This window comes from Caloenas nicobarica, chromosome Z, assembly GCF_036013445.1.
Source record: "Caloenas nicobarica isolate bCalNic1 chromosome Z, bCalNic1.hap1, whole genome shotgun sequence".
Classification (NCBI taxonomy): Eukaryota; Metazoa; Chordata; class Aves; order Columbiformes; family Columbidae; genus Caloenas; species Caloenas nicobarica.
In genome coordinates, this window is record NC_088284.1 from 74,069,005 (window position 1) to 74,089,156 (window position 20,152).

General features: G+C 46.2%; 1 protein-coding gene across 3 annotated transcripts in view; it reads left to right on the top strand.

The window, feature by feature from the left end:
- The first annotated feature begins 277 nt into the window (after positions 1 to 277).
- The window catches only part of KIAA1958 (KIAA1958 ortholog), a 103,696-nt gene continuing 83,821 nt past the window's right edge, over positions 278 to 20,152 (top strand). For 2 of the 3 annotated variants that reach the window (XR_010607797.1, XM_065655706.1), the window contains exons 1-2: positions 278 to 488; positions 5,668 to 5,848. The gene's annotated coding sequence lies outside the window, so the exon portion shown is untranslated. The remainder of the gene's footprint in view (positions 489 to 5,667; positions 5,849 to 20,152) is intronic. The other variant, XM_065655708.1, reaches the window with a different exon arrangement.

The window sequence follows — 20,152 nt, forward strand, 5'->3', positions numbered from 1 at the left end:
GCCACCCCCACAGGGTTTTTTTCACGGCGCTGGTGCCCCCCCGACCAGCCTCTGGCCGCGTCCGCCTTTCCAGCCCCTCTCCAGCCGCTGCCCCGGCTGCGGGCCAGGCCATGGCGGGGCCGCTGCCGGCCGCGGGTCGGCGGTTCGGGGCCCGTGTGCGGGGCCGGCGGCGCGCCCGGTGTGCGGGGCGGTGCACGGGTATGCCATTGCACACTTCCTGCGGTCTGCCTGACCAGGCGCCGGTTTCCGGTAGCTGACAGGAGCCGGAGCCCGTCGCTGCCTCCTCCGGCGCGGAGTACCAGCGCGCAGGGCAGCGCAGACACGAGCACGGAGCGGGGAGGAGGGGGAAGAGGAAGAGGGCGGAGGGAGCAGAGCAGCGCCCCCCCCTCCCCAGCCCCCGAGCAATATCGCAGTAATCCCCCCCCATGCAATACAGGCGATATTGCACAGGCTCCCCGCCCCACGCGCCCACCGACAGGCACCTGCAGGTACGTGACCCGCCCGGCTGCGCCGTGTGTCTGTCCGTGTGTCCGTGTGTGCATCCAGCGCTGCCCGCCGCGGGGAGGCGGGCGGTATTCCCCCGTCTCTCCCTTTGTGCGCAGCGGAGGGCTCTCCGGGAACCTTCCCCGGGCAGATACACCGCCCCCCCCAGCCCCCCGGCCTTCCCGCGGGGCAGCGGTGCAGGGACAGCGGTGGCTGCGCCCCCCGTGCTGCACGGCAGCTGCCGGTGCAGGGGGGCGTGGGGGGGCAGGAGTGCCTGGTAGCGGGGGGGTCTGGTTATACCACAACATAGGGAGCGGGGTGATCGCCGCTGACCCCCGTTGCATCCTCCTGCAAAAAAAAAAAAAAAAAAAAAAAGAAAAGCGCGCATCCCTTCCATCCCCCCCCACTCCACCCCCAGCCCTGTGCTGAAATAGAGGTGGGAGGGCGGCAGCCAGGGGGGCTGCAGTTTGGGGTCCCTGGGGTCTGGCAGCTGCCTGGAGCGGCGGAGTGGAGGGGCCATACCTGATGGTGTGGTTTGGGCCCCCCGCCCCGGGGTGTTCAGCCCCCCCATCACCTCCTGCAGGAGAGCAGGGGAGCACAGGGGGTCCCCGTTGCCCCCAGCTGGCACAGGCAGCGGGGTGCACATAGGGAAAGGCAGCCCCTCGCAAACTTGGCTTGGCACCAGGACGAGGCAGGAGCGATAAGGGAAGCCAGAAAACTGTGAAACAAGCTTGGAAAAGATGGTTAAGTGCAAAGGAAAAGAGTGAAAACAGTGGAGACATATATTGAGCCTTCCATAATTTAATTCTGGCTGTCAGAAACAGAGCCACTTTCCAGCCAAAGGAATAACTATGACACATATGTTAGAACTCACCTTCCATCTACAGTGTTAATCGTTATAAATATCCCCTGAACACAGCTGCTTATCCAGTAGTACTAGATGTGGAGTAAGGCTGTTTCCATTCAAGTGAATGAAGATCTGTCACAGAAACAAAACAATACACCGTGTAAAAATGAAGTCCTTGTATATGCCTGGCTTTCAACATTTGAATTGTTAATCCATGAAGTTTGCTTTTACCTGCCTTCTCTGCCATTCCTCTGCTATCCTCAGAAATACCACCTCTGCAAGTAGTGCTGCAATGCTAAAACTGCAATAGATGCTGAAGCTTGATGTGAACTACTGGGGACAGTAATGGTTTTTCTTTTTTCTGTTGATTTGAAAAGAAACGGGACCAAGCCCTTAGCGTACCTGGTAGCAGCAGTGAGAATTTGCATAAATCAAATCATTACATCCCTTTGCTACATTCTGCATGACAACTTTTCAGGTCATGGACTCGCCTTGTTTGTCTTTTTCCCTTCTTTAAACAGAGTAACCCCAAAAGGTCATTTCAGGTCAGGAGGGACCAGTTCCTGTTTCCCCCTGTGGCTGCTTCTGTTCCCCTCCGTGTAACCCAGCACCTGGACGGACATGGCTGTACCTGTGTGGTACTGTAATTACTCTGATAACCCCAGCCAGCACCCGCCGGGCTGCACACCTGCCCCACGGCACATGAGCATCTGTCTGGGCTGCTTCCAAATGACCGGCCTTACCAGGAGACGAGTAAAACCACCTTGGGGGCCAGATCTGCCTGATTTTTAAAACATCATTTCAGGCTTGGCTGAACTTACTTTTGCCCACTACTAAGGCCATACACAAAAGTCAAACTCAGAAGTCGCATGGTTTATGCACTCACCTGCTGCCCTGTGCTGAGCCTGGCAGGCAACCTGCTTCAGTGATCCCCCTCCGTCTGTGGCTTTCAGCAAAAAGCTGTTTCTCAACCTTGTGCTGAAGTTTATCAGCTCTTCGAAATATTTTGTAAACTAACAAACCAACCTGATAGTTTAAAAACCTTGCACCCAAGCAAGTAATAAAGATGTAAGAACTGGCAAAAAGATACTGTGTGAACTAATTTTTAACAGAACGTGTTCAGCGGATAATAGATGGTCTTACATGCAGTGTAAAGCTTGTTCTGAGGGAGATAGGCAGTGGAGTTACTTTTTCTGGTGTTGCCAGTAACGCCTCTCAAGAGCGTAACACAGGTGTTCTTTCTATTCCACTAAAATAGCTACGTTTCCAGGAGGTAACCTAAAACCTGTGGAAAAACTCTCAACAGCTCAAGTGCTTCTTTAGCAATTGTTAGCAAGATGTTTTGGGGTTTTGTTTGTTTGTTTTTAAGCAAATACATATCGATGCTGCTCGTGTAGTGATGCATCTATGTCTCTGTGCTACACCAGGAAATTTCCTATAACTGAACTTACTGAAAGTTTCAAAAGCACAGTATAGTTCTGCTTCGTGCGTGCAATGATAACAGGTTTACAGTCACCGAGTTCCCAAAGGGGCAGTGGTCTGCTTCGTTAGCAGCTCACACCTGGCAGTCATTAAGTGGCCGCCGAACCTCCTCGTGGTGCCAGTTTGGCTGGGCGGCCGTGTCCGTGTGCTCGAACTCAGCGCAGACCCGGAGTTTCAGCAGTGCCATCTTTCGGTATTTTCAGCCTCCTGACCTTATGCCCCTCTGACTCCCTTCCCTGTCAGTTATAAAAGGTGAAGTGTAGAGGTCTGAATGTCTCAAGTGTGGGCAGATGTGTAATCCCAGCCCTGGCACTCGTTTCCACTGTTTTTCCACATCTGCACTCCGGGAGCGATAACCCAGCCATGCGCAGCTCGAAGAGGTGGTGTGAAAATTAACTACTGTTTGTAAGGCACTTGACAGAAACATGCATGGCAATTAGTCCTCTCGAGGATCGTTATGCGTCTGGTAATTCAAGTGTAACTAGCTGAACGGAAGGCCCTGTTTTCAAAGCTTATTGCTGCACAGCTTTCTGCAAAGTAAAACGGTGTGAGATGGAGGTTAGTGACTTAAAGTAGTGAGAGTTTTTATTGGCTTTTCTGGTTCCTTTTCTGTGAAAAATATTCAAAGAGGAGTGTTAGTTTAACCAAGTGAAATGTTCCCATGATGGATCCTCCTAATAGCTCAGGGGAACTTGAAAGACTTACACCTTAGTACTATTAATAATGAAGACGACCTGTGGAGCACAACTGCTTCATCCTCAGTTACTTGACCTTGGCTCCGATTTGTTGATTTATGAACTTTATTTACTGGCAGGGTTGGTGAATTCTCGTGCAAGATAGAAATTACAGCGTGCCAGCTCTCTCTCGTTTCCGTGGTAACGAGTGCACTGCACAGATTGCCTAATGAGACCCTTGGCTGGCCACCGGTAGTCTGTGTTTTTCTGGTTTGGTAATTCTGGGCCCTGAATTAAATAAAAGGTTTTGTTCATATGACTGCCTGAACTCAAGCAGTCAAAATGGAAACAGAAATAAAAGAATAGATGCTTTCAGCACGGTGAGAATGTATTGTAATTTAACCTCAGTCATACATATACGGATGGGATATAAGCAGGTAACTTTCAGTAATGTGTTTTCTTTGGTTTTTATCACAGTCCTTGTATTGCTGGAGAGTTCCTTCATATTACTCCATTCTCTTTTCTTATTTATTGTTTAGCAACAGGCAGGATCTGCGAACTTTTGTTCACTTGACGTAGGTTAGCTCAGAGACATCATTTAAGTCCTGTTGGACCCAGGCATCTTAGGGTTTTAGTCCTGTGAAAAGTTAGGGGAACAAAAGTTTTCCTTTAAGTGCGAAATCACAGGATTAGATTAATGGTATTCACAGAGTGAGCACTGTGACCTTCTGCAAGTTTTTATTTCCACTGCAAGAGTTCAAAGTGATTGTTTTCTAAAAAGAGTTACTGTACCTAAGGTATTTTACATACATGGTTTCTAAATAGTACCCAAGATAACTGAAAAAGATAAGGGGAGGTAAGAGATGCCCCTCCCTTTTTCTCTCCAGCTTTCTTTATTTCATTAATTTTCCCACCTTTTTTTGTATGGTCTACCCTATTATTTTCCTCTGTGATCTTCAGTAAGGTGACTGTCTTCCGTCAGTGTGGACAATCAAGAAAACAAAAAGCCAAATGTTTTTTAAAAACAGGGACATAAGCATATAGCAGTGGGCAATATCCAAACATTCAAACATCCAAATAGTTTTATTTGCTTGGATCACCAGTGCTATAGTTTGAAAGCTTTGTTGTTTAGTTCCTTCACCTATGAACAGCTGCATCTTAACAAAAGAAATACACAAGAAAGTTATCCATGATAGAATTATCTTCTACAGCAGTTTTATTCAAAATTTGTGTAAAGCTGGCTGCAACTGAATTAAGTAATTCCAAATTTTGGTGGCTATCCTGCCATGGATTAAGACTGGAGAAAGAAAAAACACTGATGGTCTAGTAGTTCACATTGAAGTTCTTGCCTTGCCCTGCCAGAAGCAGCCTCTAAATGAGCTGTGGTACTTAACTCCGTATTAACACATCCTGCTTTAAAGATTGCTGGTTGGTGTGACAAACAGAATAAAACTATCTGGAACAAGTGGTGGGTCTAGAAATCCATCTTAGGGGAAAAACTCCAGTGGGAAGCTGTGAAATGGCTAAGAGCTAGACACGCTGCATTTGGGCTCTTGATCGTTGTCTTTAGTTGCAGAGGTCGCAGCATTTTAAAGCTGTTTTCCCCGAGCTGGGGTCTGCTGGCCTACAAGCAAGGGAGCTATGGCTGTTGAAAGCTGTTGTTGGGTTCTGCTGCTTTGGCTGCCGGTGTCAAATGCCGTCCCCTGCCCCCGCACACGTACGCCCAACAAAAAAAAAGCAGAGTTTCTAATATGCCTCTACTGAACCCAGCCATTTATTTTGTGGGTGTAAATTTCCACATGGTCGAGAGCTGTGGTTTACAAGCTGTTTTGGGAAATCACTTAACAGTTTGCCCAGTAGTAGTAGTATCACAAAATAACTGCTGTTATGTTTTACAAATGTGTAAAGATGTGTCATATATAAATATGAATAATATACAAACATATTATCCTTATTTCTCTGTATATGTAATATAAAAATATATAATGTTTGTACTACATTTAAATAATTTATGTTGATACTGTATTATGTGTTCTATATTATTTAATATAGCATAATGTCATATATTAACGTATATGTTATCTATTATTATTATACTTTATTATTATTCTACGCATTCTATTCTGTAGTCAGATGAGAGAGAAAAAGTAGATCTCACAGAGAAGGTGTCTGACTTAACAGGGTGAGGGAGCTGTGTCTGCTGGGATGTCTCCTGCTCCAAGTCCTATCCAGCATTTTCCCAAATGATCCAGTGGAAGGAATAACGCACCTCCCTCCATATTGCACCTGCGCAGAGCACAGGGGTGGAAGGAGCCACAAAGACCTGGAAGCACAGAATCAAGTTTCAAAATAATCTCAACAGGTTAGAGATCTGGGCTGGAGGTGAGAGGGTGTGAGGTGTAAAATGCAGGGTTCTGCTCTGTGGTAGGATTGGGGAAATGCTGAAATTACAAGCTGGATAGCAATTCTTTTTCAAAATTTTTATTTTTAGCCAAAACCCCCCACACTGCAAAGGAGAAAGGAATAACTTTGCTTCATTGCCAAGGTGGATGGGACAGGAAAGAGTAGTTTTCAGTAGGAGGGAAAGTCAGGGCTGGGCATCAGAACATGGTCTCTAAGAAAAAGATTCCGGAGGTTCTGGGATGACCTGCGAGGATGCCGCTGTGGGAAATCCTCATTACGAAGTTACATGAGCGTCTGTCCGCAGGGAGAGAGGAACTGTGACCCTGCTTAGGAGGACCCCTGACTTCTAGTGATTTTTCTTTCATGATTAAACCCCTTGTCTGTAGGAAGCTTTTCTCTAGAATGAGTATAGTGGACATTTCCCAACAGAGCTGCAGAAAGACAACCAGAAATTTGATTTTTTTAATAGGTAATAGAGAGATGGGGGAGAAGGGGCACCTGTCTGAAGTTGTAAGTGACGGCAAAGCAGACCTCACCACATCAAGCAGCGTGGCCCACTGTGATGTGTGAGTGGGTGCGCAGAGAGATGTCAGTGGCATGGAGAGGGAAATGCCATGGCAAAATGCAAGCACTTTTCAGCTGGTGTATCTTCAGCTCTATCCTGGTGATGGCACTGATATCTCCCTAGACGGAGTTCTGCTGCAGGAAAGCGCTTGAACAGTGAGAAACCTCCTCCCTTTTTTGAGCAGCACGCCCATGTGGGATTCACACCTTACAGAATCGCAGAATGTTAGGGATTGAAAGGGACCTCAAAAGATCATCTAGTCCAACCCCCCTGCCAGAGCAGGAACACCCAGATGAGGTTACACAGGAAGGCGTCCAGGTGGGTTTGAATGTCTCCAGAGAAGGAGACTCCACAACCTCCCTGGGCAGCCTGTGCCAGTGTTCCGTCACCCTCACTGAGAAGACGTTTCTTCTCAAATTTAAGTGGAACCTCTTGTGTTCCAGTTTGCACCCATTACCCCTTGTCTTACTGTTGGTTGTCACCGATGAGAGCCTGGCTCCATCCTCGTGACACTCACCCTTTACATATTTATAAACATTAATGAGGTCACCCCTCAGTCTCCTCTTCTCCAAGCTAAAGAGCCCCAGCTCCCTCAGCCTTTCCTCACACGGGAGATGCTCCACTCCCTTCAGCATCTTTGTTGCCCTGCGCTGGACTCTCTCCAGCAGTTCCCTGTCCTTGAACTGAGGGGCCCAGAACTGGACACAATATTCCAGATGAGGTCTCACCAGGGCAGAGTAGAGGGGAAGGAGAACCTCTGTCGACCTACTAACCACCCCGCTTCTAATACACCCCAGGTACCATTGGCCTTCTTGGCCACAAGGGCCCAGTGCTGGCTCATGGTCATCCTGCTGTCCACCAGGACCCCCAGGTCCCTTTCCCCTACACTGCTCTCTAATAGGTCATTCCCCAACCTGTACTGGAACCTGGGGTTGTTCCTGCCCAGATGCAAGACTCTACATTTTCCCTTGTTATATTTCATTAAATTTTTCCCTGCCCAACTCTCCAGCCTGTCCAGATCTCGCTGGATGGCAGCACAGCCTCTGGCGTGTCAGCCACTCCTCCCAGCTTGGTGTCATCAGCAAACTTGCTGATAGTACACTCAATTCCCTCATCCAAGTCATTGATTAATATAGTGAACAATACTGGTCCCAGAACTGACCCTTGAGGCACTCCAGTAGATACAGCCCTCCAACCAGACTCTGCCCCATTGACCACAACTCTCTGGCTTCTTTCCCTTAGCTGGGCTACAGGCAGGTGCTTCTGTGCAGTTGTGCACAGGGAGTCTGCAGGATGGCAGCTGAAATTAGAGAAAGATGAGCTTTTCATATGCGCTCGGGGTTGCAGTGTTTTCTTAACTTTTCTGTTTTTCTCCTCTCCTTAAACCTGAAGCTGCGGACCATAATTTCTATACTTCTGGTGTCTCTGCAGTCTTGAGTACGGAGGGGAGAGGATGTGTTTATGTCCACTGCTAAGTGTTCTCCTGAGGCTGTAGAGAAAACCCTCACCGCCCTGTGATAGTTTGCAAAATCTGCTACAACACACCATAAGGAGCCAGCATATTTTAGCTGGTAACACTCCAAATGTCATAGCTTAGAATTTTCAAAATATTGCAGGATGGAACAAAATTAGTGCACTATTCTCAAAATGTAGAAGCTGACATTTTTTTTATCGGTGAGATTTTGATCCTTGCTGTTGATCCAGTTTTGCACAGGAGATGCTGATGTTCTCATTCAGTAGAACATTTTCTGTTCTCTGTCATGTGGATTGTCCCTCTACAGCAGTCCATAGTCATACCAGGTCATGCCATTCTAAATAAATATCTGCTGAGATTTTATTGTAACTGAAAGGGGTTAGTTTGTGGTTTTTTCTTTTGTTTTGGTTTGGTTTTTGCTCTTCTTTTTCTTTCTTTCTTTTTTTTTTTTTTAAACTAGGAATATATCTCCTATCTGAAATGTAGATTGCATACTGTTTGTTTGTTGGGGTGGTTTTGGTTTTTTTTGTTTTGGGTTTTTTAAAAATTTTTTAATTAAGGCATATTTTAAGCTTCCTATCTGTAACTGCAAAATAAAGAGTGGCTTTTAAAAAACAGAACTCTTACTCACAGACTCAGTGTTATATTTTTCAGACCCAGGAGGCAAACATTTATTGTGCAATCAGTGAACTACAATTGAAGCTGTTCTGTAAAGTGGTTGGCATAGTGTGTGCCAGATGTGTGAATCCTAGCACTTTTAGCAGACTTGATGAGTGTTGACTTCAGTTTAAACCATCCAGCTTTAACATTTCCATCTCTGATTTCCAAAAATACAGATAAGTGTTGTGGAACTAAACCAGTTAAAAAGAAGTGTTATGTTTATAACAAGTGAGTGAACATTAAGTATTGACCAGCAGGTTGATAATTTCCAAACCTTCTAGATTTCAAGTTACATTTCAGTGTAGATTCTCCTTACAAGTTTAAAACTTATGGCCTCATGTCAAGATATGCAAAAACCCCTCATGCAAATAACTTGTGTCCAAAAACTCTTCTGGTTAAATCCTGTTTTCTGCACACAGCTTCACTTCATAGCAGAGTATAGCTAAGAACCCCATAAATGGTATATCTTTGCTGAACTGAATATTGTGAGTTAAACAAGCAATGTAGGACTCCACCCACGTTGTGTGACCTGGTGCCTGGTATAAGCCTAAAAATCAGGCACAATGCTGAGTGTTTGCTGAACAGGCAGTGTGATTTAATTAAAATACTGGTGACTGATGATTTTTTTGGCTAGGGAGAGCTGGGTCAGATATTTTGATTTCACAAATCTGCCTTTATTTGAGGGAGAGAAGATATTTATTGTGGGAGTGAGTGAAGAAAGCCAAAAAAGTATACATGTGATACATATAAATCCACAGAATGCAGATTTTTTCCCTCTTGTCTTATGATAAATAGTCTAAGGGCTCAGCCCTGTAACATATTAGATGTTATGGTGCAATCCAGCTAAATACAGGTGAATGATCCTCCTAGAAACAGAAGCACTAGTCAATAAATGCTTGCAAATTTTAGTAGATAATTAAGTTCTGTGCATTTTTTTTTCTGTATTTTTCCAAAGTTGTCTGTGAATATGTTTCCCCTTCAGCTAGCTTTTTTGTCTGGTTAGATAATCTAGTCTGAAATAATGAGACTGATTTCAGTATGGAAATGTACAGCAGCTTTTCCTAATAATGCATTCACATGTATGAAAAAAAATGCCGTCTGGCAGAGGAAAAAAAGTAAAAGTTTGTAAATTTGGATTTACAGCTTCTTTTGGACTGCAAGAGAATACGTAATACAGAGCATCACAAATACGTCCTGTTTTGGAACAGCTCCACAAGATGGTGGAGCGTTACTGGAATACAGCATCAGGCAATTTATGTGGAGGGCAGTTATTCATCCAAGCCTTTATTTGCAAGAAACATTCCACACTTTAATTGAGCTCTCTTCAATATGCTGCATCTGCTTTAATGCATTGTGTTTGCTATATGCATTTGAACAGTCTCATAAAGATGGTTAAAATTTGTTTGGTCTAGCCGGGAGTCAACGAGAAATAGCAGCTCGGAGCGATATAGCCAAGATATGCACTATTAACCATTGCAATTTAATTTTTTGTGTGTCTGTGTTAACATTCAATACTTTCCCATTGGATAGCTAGCTTTGTAAAGCTAAGTGACCTTTTTGCAGTCAGGCATCTCTAAAATTGACTTCACCTCTACTGACCTCCTAGATACCGATTAAACTGTTTGGCTGTGTCTGATTAGCTTGGTTTACAGACCATTTAACTGGTGCAGAAGTATTTACATGGGATAATACTGGGAAGATTAAGATGGGGGAAGTGAAAACCTGTACCCACTTCAGCGGGTTTTATGAAACAAAGAGGAATGAATCCAGCGTGTGCATGTGGATTTTGAAACCTCAGGACTTGCCCTTTGGGCTCAATGATTTATTTTATTTCTGGAGGAGAAGTTGCTTTTGCTTCTTCAGTGGAAGGTGGTGGTTTCCACCGTTTCAGCAGTTCCCTGTGAGATTCACAATGGGCATGAGGAATATGCTTTTTAACAAGATAAGAGCAAATTGCTCTGTGTTTTACTTCATTAGAATTGATGCACTGCCACTGTCCTGGCACAACTCAAAAAGTCTGAGTGAGCACATCTAGTCATCAGATGCTCAGTGTCTTTCCTTGGCTGCCTCCACCTGTGAATTCCCCTACTTGCCCGCACTGTGCAGTGTGGTTTTCTTTGTTCCCACTGGCATATCTGGGGTAAATTTGTAATATTATGCTGTGTCAATCCTTTTCGTCAAATGCCCTTTTTTCCACTTCTAATGACCACTGGGCAGTGACCTTCATTGACGCGTTTCAAGGGAGTTGCCAGGTTTGTTTGTTTGTTTGTTTGTTTATGGGTTTTTTTGGCAGACTGTAGCTTTTCAGAAGAAATCGGGCTGACCAGTACATATTCCGTTTCCTACCCAGGTCATTCGTCAGAGGGGACTTCATTGTGCCTCTCAGTGAGAAGATGGAGGGGCATCTACCTGTGGCTGTTGAGATTCCTCTGTGGAGGAGGGAGCTGGAGTCTTTGTTCAAATGTGCTTTTGCTGTGGACCTCACAAATATCAGAGTTTTGGGACTGAGCTGGCAAGTCTCTAGGAGGGCTTGAAGGACACATCTGGTTGTCCGGATGGGCAAAATTTCTGCTGATATGACATGCTACTTGAGAAACCATGTCTTGTTTTTGTTGTGTGGCTTTTTTCTTTTTTCTTCTGGTTTCAGGGGACTGTCAAAAGAAAACGGCATTGCCATTTTTCACATGCTTTGACTCATTAGATTGTTTGGTAGAAAGTATTTGAGTAGGCAGCAAATTGAATTCCTTTTACATTTTCAAGACACTTAAGACAGAAAACAGAAAACACAGCACCTATACAAACCTTCCTGTAAAACTAATATAGCCTTTGGTAGCCTTGGATAGGGCTATAGGTGGGGACCTCCTGGCTGTGCAGAGGGACCAGGGCTTTTGTGTAGATCAACCATCCGTTCCTCTGGGTTCTGTGTGGCTTGTCTGTCTTGCACGGTTCACAATTTGGAGGTACAGTGAGTTTCCTGTTGTCTTGCATAGACTTTTTGTCCAGGGCTGGTGTCCCAGGGCAGGCAGAGCTCAGGCTGGACTTGAGGAAGAAATTTTTTACAATGAGGGTGGTGAAACCCCGGCCCAGGTTGGCCAGAGAGGTGGTGGATGCCCCATCCCTGGAGACATCCCAGGCCAGGCTGGATGGGGCTCTGAGCAACCTGATCTGGGTGAAGATGTCCCTGCTCATGGCAGGGGTTGGACTAGTTGAGCTTTGAAGGTCCCTTACAACCCAAATCATTCTGTGATTCTATGATTCTGTGATTCTATGATTGATGCTATGACATGAGAGTCTGGGGCTGGGTTGAGCAGAGGCTGTAAACACCTCCTCCCAGCCAACTAGCGACTGGGAGAGCTGGACCCAGGCCCCCATGATTAACACCAGAGTCCTCTGTCAGCGAGGTCCTTCTCACACTGTGGGAAGCTCTTCTGTGCCCATTGCACACCTGCATGAGGTATCTTCTCAAACCTTTACTGAAGGTCAAGTAAATTAAGTCGTATAGGTCATTTTAATCTGCTTGGTTCACCTTTCCTCTCTGTTTAATGACTACTTCAAAAGGCTCTCACAGCTGTCGGGGGTCTAGCAGCTTTCCTTCATGACTATTGTATGAGCGTGATCCTGTCTGGTTGCATTTAAGTGCTGCGCTACTTTTGTTTGTGCACTGCCTGTGCAAGATACTTTTGCAAAAATAATACAAATGTATCACTTTTGCTGTATTTATAATTATACTATAAGGAGTTCAGAAGGATGTCAAAGTAAAATTTCTGCTGATATGACATGCTACTTGAGAAACAATGTCTTGTTTTTGTTGTGTGGCTTTTTTTTTTTTTTTTTTCTGGTTTCAGGGGACTGACAAAAGAAAACTGCATTACCATTTTTCACATGGTTTGACCCATTAGATTGTTTGGTAGAAAGTATTTGAGTAGGCAGCAAATTGAATTCCTTTTACATTTTCAAGACACTTAAGACAGAAGATAGAAAACACAGCACTAGATAAACATGCTGCATATATAACAACATTACTGCCAAGGAAATTTAATTCAGTCTTCAGTGATGGGTTTGGGCAGATGTGTTGCATTCAGCTAGAGATAAGGTAATGCATGCAGTGCAGTCTCAAGTAAGTAGGAACAGGATGAAACTGCATATTTTGCATTACTTGTATATTATTTATTGTGTCTGGTATAAGTGTACAGCAGACATCTGATACGACCACCAGCAGCCTCATGTCAGATACTGCATCTGTATCTGGACTTTCTGTACAAGAATCACCTCAGAAAAGCTTTTTTGTAAATGTCTACTTTGCTAGTGCTTTTCAGGGTAATTTGCTTTCTTTGCTAAGGCTGCAGTTCTGTCATCAAAAGACAAGATTTGCCTTAGTAGTTGGTCATTAGTGTGTGATGGTCTCAGCATTTTATCTCACAGAATCACAGAATGTCAGGGATTGGAAGGGACCTCAAAAGATCATCTAGTCCAATCCCCCTGCTGGAGCAGGAACACCCAGATGAGGTTACACAGGAGGCGTCCAGGCGGGTTTTGAATGTCTCCAGAGAAGGAGACTCCACAACCTCCCTGGGCAGCCTGTTCCAGTGTTCTGTCACCCTCACGGAGAAGTTTCTTCTCAAATTTAAGTGGAACCTCTTGTGTTCCAGTTTGCACCCATTACCCCTTGTCTTACTGTTGGTTGTCACCGATGAGAGCCTGGCTCCATCCTCGTGACACTCACCCTTTACATATTTGTAAACATTAATGAGGTCACCCCTCAGTCTCCTCTTTTCCAAGCTAAAGAGCCCCAGCTCCCTCAGCCTTTCCTCATAAGGGAGATGCTCCACTCCCTTCATCACCTTTGTTGCCCTGCACTGGACTCTCTCCAGCAGTTCCCTGTCCTTCTGGAACTGAGGGGCCCAGAACTGGACACAATATTCCAGATGCGGTCTCACCAGGGCAGAGTAGAGGGGAAGGAGAACCTCTCTCGACCTACTAACCACCCCCCTTCTAATACACCCCAGGATGCCATTGGCCTTCTTGGCCACAAGGGCACAGTGCTGGCTCATGGTCATCCTGCTGCCCACCAGGACCCCCAGGTCCCTTTCCCCTACACTGCTCTCTAATAGGTCATTCCCCAACCTATACTGGAACCTGGGGTTGTTCCTGCCCAGATGCAAGACTCTACCCTTGCCCTTGTTATATTTCATTAAATTTTTCCCTGCCCAACTCTCCAGCCTGTCCAGATCTCGCTGGATGGCAGCACAGCCTCTGGCGTGTCAGCCGCTCCTCCCAGCTTGGTGTCATCAGCAAACTTGCTCAAGACTGTGAAAAGCAGCAGTTATGATCAACTGTTGTAAGAAACCAATATTTCTGTGCTTTGAAGGTAGGAGACTGCAGGAAGACAGTTTTGGGATAGTTCAGTATCAGAATATACTGTGAAGGGGAAAAAAGTCTCAAGTGTTGAAAAAGTACTTTGTCTGAGTGCTGTGGAGAGAGAGATGTCAGAAATATGCTTAGATGGAGAATGAGAGGAGGAAGAAAGTAGCGCAAAAAAAATTGGGGAAGTTTCCAGCTGTTTGAGTAGGAAATAAACTGATGTAAGAAACTGTCTAGTGCACCAGGTAACCTGGTGGTTGCGTGCCTTGGTGCTGTTGAGGTGGGAGTGGAGGTGGGACTCTGAACCTCCAGTTTGCCTCAAAAGTCACATAACTCAGGACTGGTGCTTCCAGAAAGAGCTTACTGTATTTTGATATAAATCTGTCATGGGAAAACCAATTTTGAGTCAGATTCTCTACGCAGGAGACTACAGTCCCCTCTGAAACAGTGCAGTCAGCAATGATCTGCCTTTGTCCTGTCCGCTCTCCATCCATTTGCCCGTGAAGACCCCAAGGAGGGCAACGTGGGCTGTCCACAGTGTCCCTTTGCTCTACAGAAGCATGGCTCCCATTTTACAGAAGGAGAAACTGAGTCAGAGAGATTTGGGCTAAAGGATGTTTTATTGCTAAAGGGCATTATTAGCAGCCAGAGACCACTTAGCTCCTGACTGCTCCAAGGTGAGAAGCACATCTGGGGTGGTAAGCTGGGCTTGGCTTGCTCTGCTCAAGAGTGTTGAGAGCTACAGTGATTTTCCTTCCTACCTGCAAAGAGATGAGCTCCGGAGGATGGAAGAAGGATGTTGCAGCGTTGGGCTCGAGCTCTGCAATCTGCTGCATGGGTCTGTCCCGGAGTTGGGAAAGGGTTGTGTTTGAACAGACCACCTTCCCCAAGGCTGGACACAAAGATCAGACCACTGTTTCTTAGGCTTTTTTCTTAATCATGTGGTTGTTTTTTTCATCTACTGTCAGGTTTATAATTAAAGGAAAACAGCCTGTTCCACCACTGCCACCCCACTGCTTCAAAATCAGGGCTATTACAAAACCACCGTGATCCAGCCCATGAAGAATGGTGACCACAGATCTGATGGCCTAACAGGTCAGAGGGGCACAAAATGGGTAGAATAACCTCCACCCTCCCACCTGCACCACCACGAGCAGCTAGGTCCTTCTCCAAAGTCATGTGAAAATTACTTCATTTGAGGGGGAAGTGTGTGTGAGAGGCTTGCTTAGCTGCAGAGGTGGCCAAAAATAACGAGCAATGTGTTTGTTTAAATGCACGACTCCATTGAGGAGTGTCATGTTCTGCAGGCCTGGTGAAACCTGCACTCCTCTGGGTGGAGGGGAAAAGCGCTCAAGAAAGAAGGTGCAGGAATGGTTTGTGATCTTAACGAGAGCCTGAGTCACCGCGGGTGGCTTCCAGGGGATGCCCAAGGAGCGGGCTCCCTCCTGCTGGGTTTGTGCTCTTGAGCTGTGCCATGGAGGATACAGGTGTAATAACAAGGATAAAGGAGGGGGGACAGAAATGAACAGTTGCAAACCAAACTGCATCTGGACAGCACCATGAGCTGTCTTGGCAGCATGGCAGTAACCTGTTCCTCTTGCTTTCTTGGCTCTCAGGTCAGCAAGGGCTGAGAGTGTGGTAGAAGATGACCTTTGAAGGTCCCTTCCAACCCAAACTATTCTATGATTCCTTGATACCCTTCCCCACAAACAGGGTCAAAGCAATAGGTTTTTCTGGTAACAGGAGGGAACAATATTCAACAGTGTCATTTTGAGGATGATACCTTAGCCAGTGATACCTTGAAGAGAAAGGGACTACAGCTAGGCAGAAAAAAGACAAAAAATGGGCAATGGAAGAACTATCTGGTGCTGCCAGGTGCTTGGCAGCAGATGCAGCTTGTGGTGTGTGGTGCATGTGGACCTCATGTGCTCCACTGCACCTGCATGTAAGTCACGAGACTTGCCAGTGCAAAGCAATATGACTGTTTTGCTGACAGAAACGGAAAGTTTTTTTGTTCTTCCTTATGGGCTGCATTTGCTTTTTATGCTAGGGGAGCATGGAGTAACCTGGGCAGACAGACAGAATGATTGTGCATGCCCTGGGGCAAGACACAGTATTTGTTCTGACAAAATCCTATTTTATTCTTGTTTGGTTTGTTTTCATAAAGGCCTCTGCAGTGCATGCTGGGGATTGAGTGGGCTGGGAGTGGGAGGCTGCAGACTGCTGGGGAGAGCAGTTTTTCAGGAACTTTTGCTGCTGTAAATGAAACCCATGGCCTGTCTGGTTGCCAGCTTTTTCTTCACGGTTAACAGAGAAAGTTGTCTAGAAGTTACCATAAAGGGCAATCCTTGATTTTCTGTGGTAAGAGTGGTTTGAGAAGATTTACAAGCATTGCGAATTTAATTTTACAGGCATCCATGGATCTGTGGTGCTTCCAACTGCTCCCTCCATGCTGCGTGGCACGGAGAGCACACACTGCTCCAGCTCTTGCACTCTGACCAAAATCCCCCCTGATTTCAAGACTGACAAGTAGTGAGATACATCTTGCTTATGTTAATGTCAGCGAGAGAAGAGTTTAGTGTGGCGTGAATGGGGAGGTGCAAGGAAGATCAAGTGAGTCATTGTCGTTGTGTCATTGTGCATCCCTCAGTGTCTGGCACATGGCTGGCAACTGGGATTCCCACTTGGCTGTGACGTGTGTGGCAGCAGCACGGGCCGCGAAGGTGCGGGGGCTGGATGGAGCTGATGAAGCTGAGCCAGGCACAAAACCTTCACCTTGCTTTGCAACAGTCCCTCTGGATGGGCCTAGACATCTCAGATATTTCTCTTTGCCTTTATGCCTAATGGTAGACCCACCAGCATTGTTGGGGTGGTCAGACGCTATGAGCAAGCGTTACAAAAGTTACAGGCATATGTGAGCCTTACTGAAACAGGCAGTGTGTATTTGAGTTAGGCGGCTAAGTAAAGAGTAAATTTCTTAATAGCAATTATTGAAGTAGTTCTTTAACTTCCTATGGAAGCATTTGTTAAAGCAGAGGCAGGTGATGGTGTTGCTCTGTTTCACTGAACAGTTTATTGCAATGGTAACATTACCACTTGTGTTCTTCATGAACATTTGTTCAAAATATATCTGTGTTTGGGGTTTTGTGGGCTTTTTGCTGACATTCATTTCTTAAGTCAATCTTTTCCTAATGTTAACTGATGGTGTCATAGAAGTTTACATTACTTGCATCAAAAATACTCCATAGGTAGCAGAAGGGAGCTGGTGGCTCTTAATTCATGAAACTAACAAATACAGAACAACACCCAAACAGGGAGCCCTGAACAAAACAGCTCTAGCCGAGCTCAGCATTGGATGTTGCACGGCTGTGGTTCAGATTTGCACCATGTTCCAGAGGTGAACATCCCACATTTGCAGCCACCCAGGTGAGGAGGTCAGTCTTACCAAGCACCATCTGCTCAGCAGCGAGATCATCTCTGGTGGTATCTCCCTGTCTCACCCCTTGCTACTGGTTGGAACCATCTGCATGCATTGGAGGGCAATGGGACAGAGGGTTTCTTCTGCATTTCTAGTATCTTCACAGGGCTGGCTCAAATACTTCATAGGGTTGGCTTGAATCCTGTGTTCAGTTTTGGGCCCTTCACTACAGGAAAGACATTGAGGTGCTGGAGAGGGTTCAGAGAAGGGCAACGAAGCTGGTGAAGGGTCTGGAGCACAAGTCTGATGAGGAGCAGCTGAGGGAACTGGGGCTGTTCAGGCTGGGGAAAAGGAGGCTGAGGGGAGACCTGATCGCTGTCTGCAACTGCCTGAAAGGAGGTTGTAGCATGGAGGGGGTTGGTCTCTTCTCCCAGTGACAGGAGATAAGACAAGAGGAAATGGCCTCAGGTTGCACCAGCGGAGGTTTAAATTGGATATGGGGAAAATGTTCTTTGCAGAAAGGGTTTTCAGGCGTTGGAACAGGCTGCCCGGGGCAGTGGTGGAGTCACCATCCCTGGAGGTGTTTAAAAGATGTGCAGATGAGGTTCTTAGGAACACAGTTTAGTGACAGAGGTAGGTTAAGAGTTGGACTTGATAATCATGAGGGTCTTTTCCAACCAAAATGATTCTATGATTCTATGATTATCACTTCCAGTTGCTGGCACAGAATCAATGCTGCCTGCAAAATGATGTTTGTCCCACACGCTGCTCTCCTCCCTGCTCCCCCACCATGACCTTCTTGCTCTATCTGTTGGATTGGACTCCAAATGTGAACAACTAGAAGCTTTACCTTTAAATAACTCTTTTTCATGAGTAGTTAACAAGCACAGTGCTCTTAGGTATGAAATGTTTAACTTGCAGAGCAAGAAAACTTTTGACTGCCCTTTCCCTATCTGCCATTTTTCAAAAGTGTACAACCAAGAGATTTTAATTTCTTGCCTTTTTCTCTTGGGCAGATTTATTCTCATGCTGCACAGCTATTCTAAACATAAGCCTTTTAAAATGCTCTGCAAGGCTTTATTTTTGTTCATATCTGTTTTACAAGTATTCTTAGGTCCATTTGTTCCAATCTGGCAGATAGTAAGTAGGTTAAATTTGGAATCATAGAGTAGTTTGGGTTGGAAGGGACCTTCAAAGCTCATCTAGTCCAACCCCTGCCATGAGCAGGGACATCTTCACCCAGCTCAGGTTGCTCAGAGCCCCGTCCAGCCTGGCCTGGGATGTCTCCAGGGATGGGGCATCCACCACCTCTCTGGCCAACCTGGGCCAGTGTTTTACCACCCTCAGTGTAAAAAATTTCTTCCTCATGTCTGGTCTGAATTTCCCCTCCTTTAGTTTAAAACCATCACCCCTATTGCAGCAGGCCTCGCTAAAAAGTCTGTCCCCATCTTTCTTACAGGCCCCATTTAAGCACTGAAAGGCCATGATAAGGTCTCCCTGGAGCCTTCTCTTCTCCAGGCTGAACAACCCCAACTCTCCCAGCCTGTCCTCACAGCAGAGCTGTTCCAGCCCTCTGATCATTTTTATGGTACACTTCTTTATGGTCACTTTCTCTGACCTTCCTTCTCTGGGTTGACATACCTGAAGAAGCCCTTCTTATTATTCTTCACATCCCTTGCCAAGTTCAGCTCGAGCTGTCCCTTGGGCTTCCTGACCCATCTCTGCACAACCGGGCAGTGTCCCTGTACTCCTCCCAGGACACCTGTCCCTGCTCCCACCGCCTGTGCATTTCCTTCTTGCCCTTCAGTGTGACCAGCAGGTCTTGACTCAGCCATGCCAGCCTCTTGCGCTCCTTACCCGATTTCTTACATCTGGGTATCGCGAGCTCTCGTGCTCTGTGGAAAGCCTCCTTACAGATCTGCCAGGTCTTTTCTGCTCCCTTGTCCCTGAGGGCAGTTTCCCAGGAGTCCCATTGACTAACTCCTTGTAGAGCTGGAAGTTGGCTTTCCTAAAATCCAGGGTCCTGAGTTTACTCTTTGCTGTCCCACAGCCCTCAGGACTGCAAACTCCAGCAGTGCATGATCACTGCAGCCCAGGCTGCCTCCCATCTTGACATCAGCAATTAGCTCACTGACGTGAGCCCCGTTAAATTGCTGCTCCCCACACCAACTCTCTCTCACTGGTAATGGTCTGCAATTGGAAGAAGCCAGCCCTGTTTGCAGACACAGGAAGAATGGTGCAAGGCATTAATACAAGAATATACAATACGGATTTTTTTCTTATCATACAATCATAGAATGTCCTGAGTTGGAAGGGACCCACAAGGACCATCGAGTACAACTCCTGTCCCTGCCTGTGACAACCCCACAGTTCACACCGTGTGTCTGAGGACATTGTCCAGTCTCTTCTTGAACACTGTCAGGCTTGGGGCTGTGACACCTCCCTGGGGAGCCTGTTCCAGTGTCCAGCACCCTCTGGGTGAAGAACCTTTTCCTAATGTCCAACCTGAACCTCCCCTGGCACATCTTCCTGCCATTCCCTCGGGTTCTGTCACTGGTCACTAAAGAGCAGAGTTTGGCACCTGCCCCTCCTCCTCCCCATGTGAGGAAGCTGTAGACTGCAATGAGGTCTCCTCTTAGTCTCATCCAGGCTGAACAAACCAAGTGACTTTAGCTGCTTATCATACGGCTTCCTCTCCAAACCCTTCACCAACTTTGTAGCCTCTTCTGGACACTCTCCAGCAGCTTTATACCCTTTTTACCCTGTGTCCCCAGCCCTGCACACA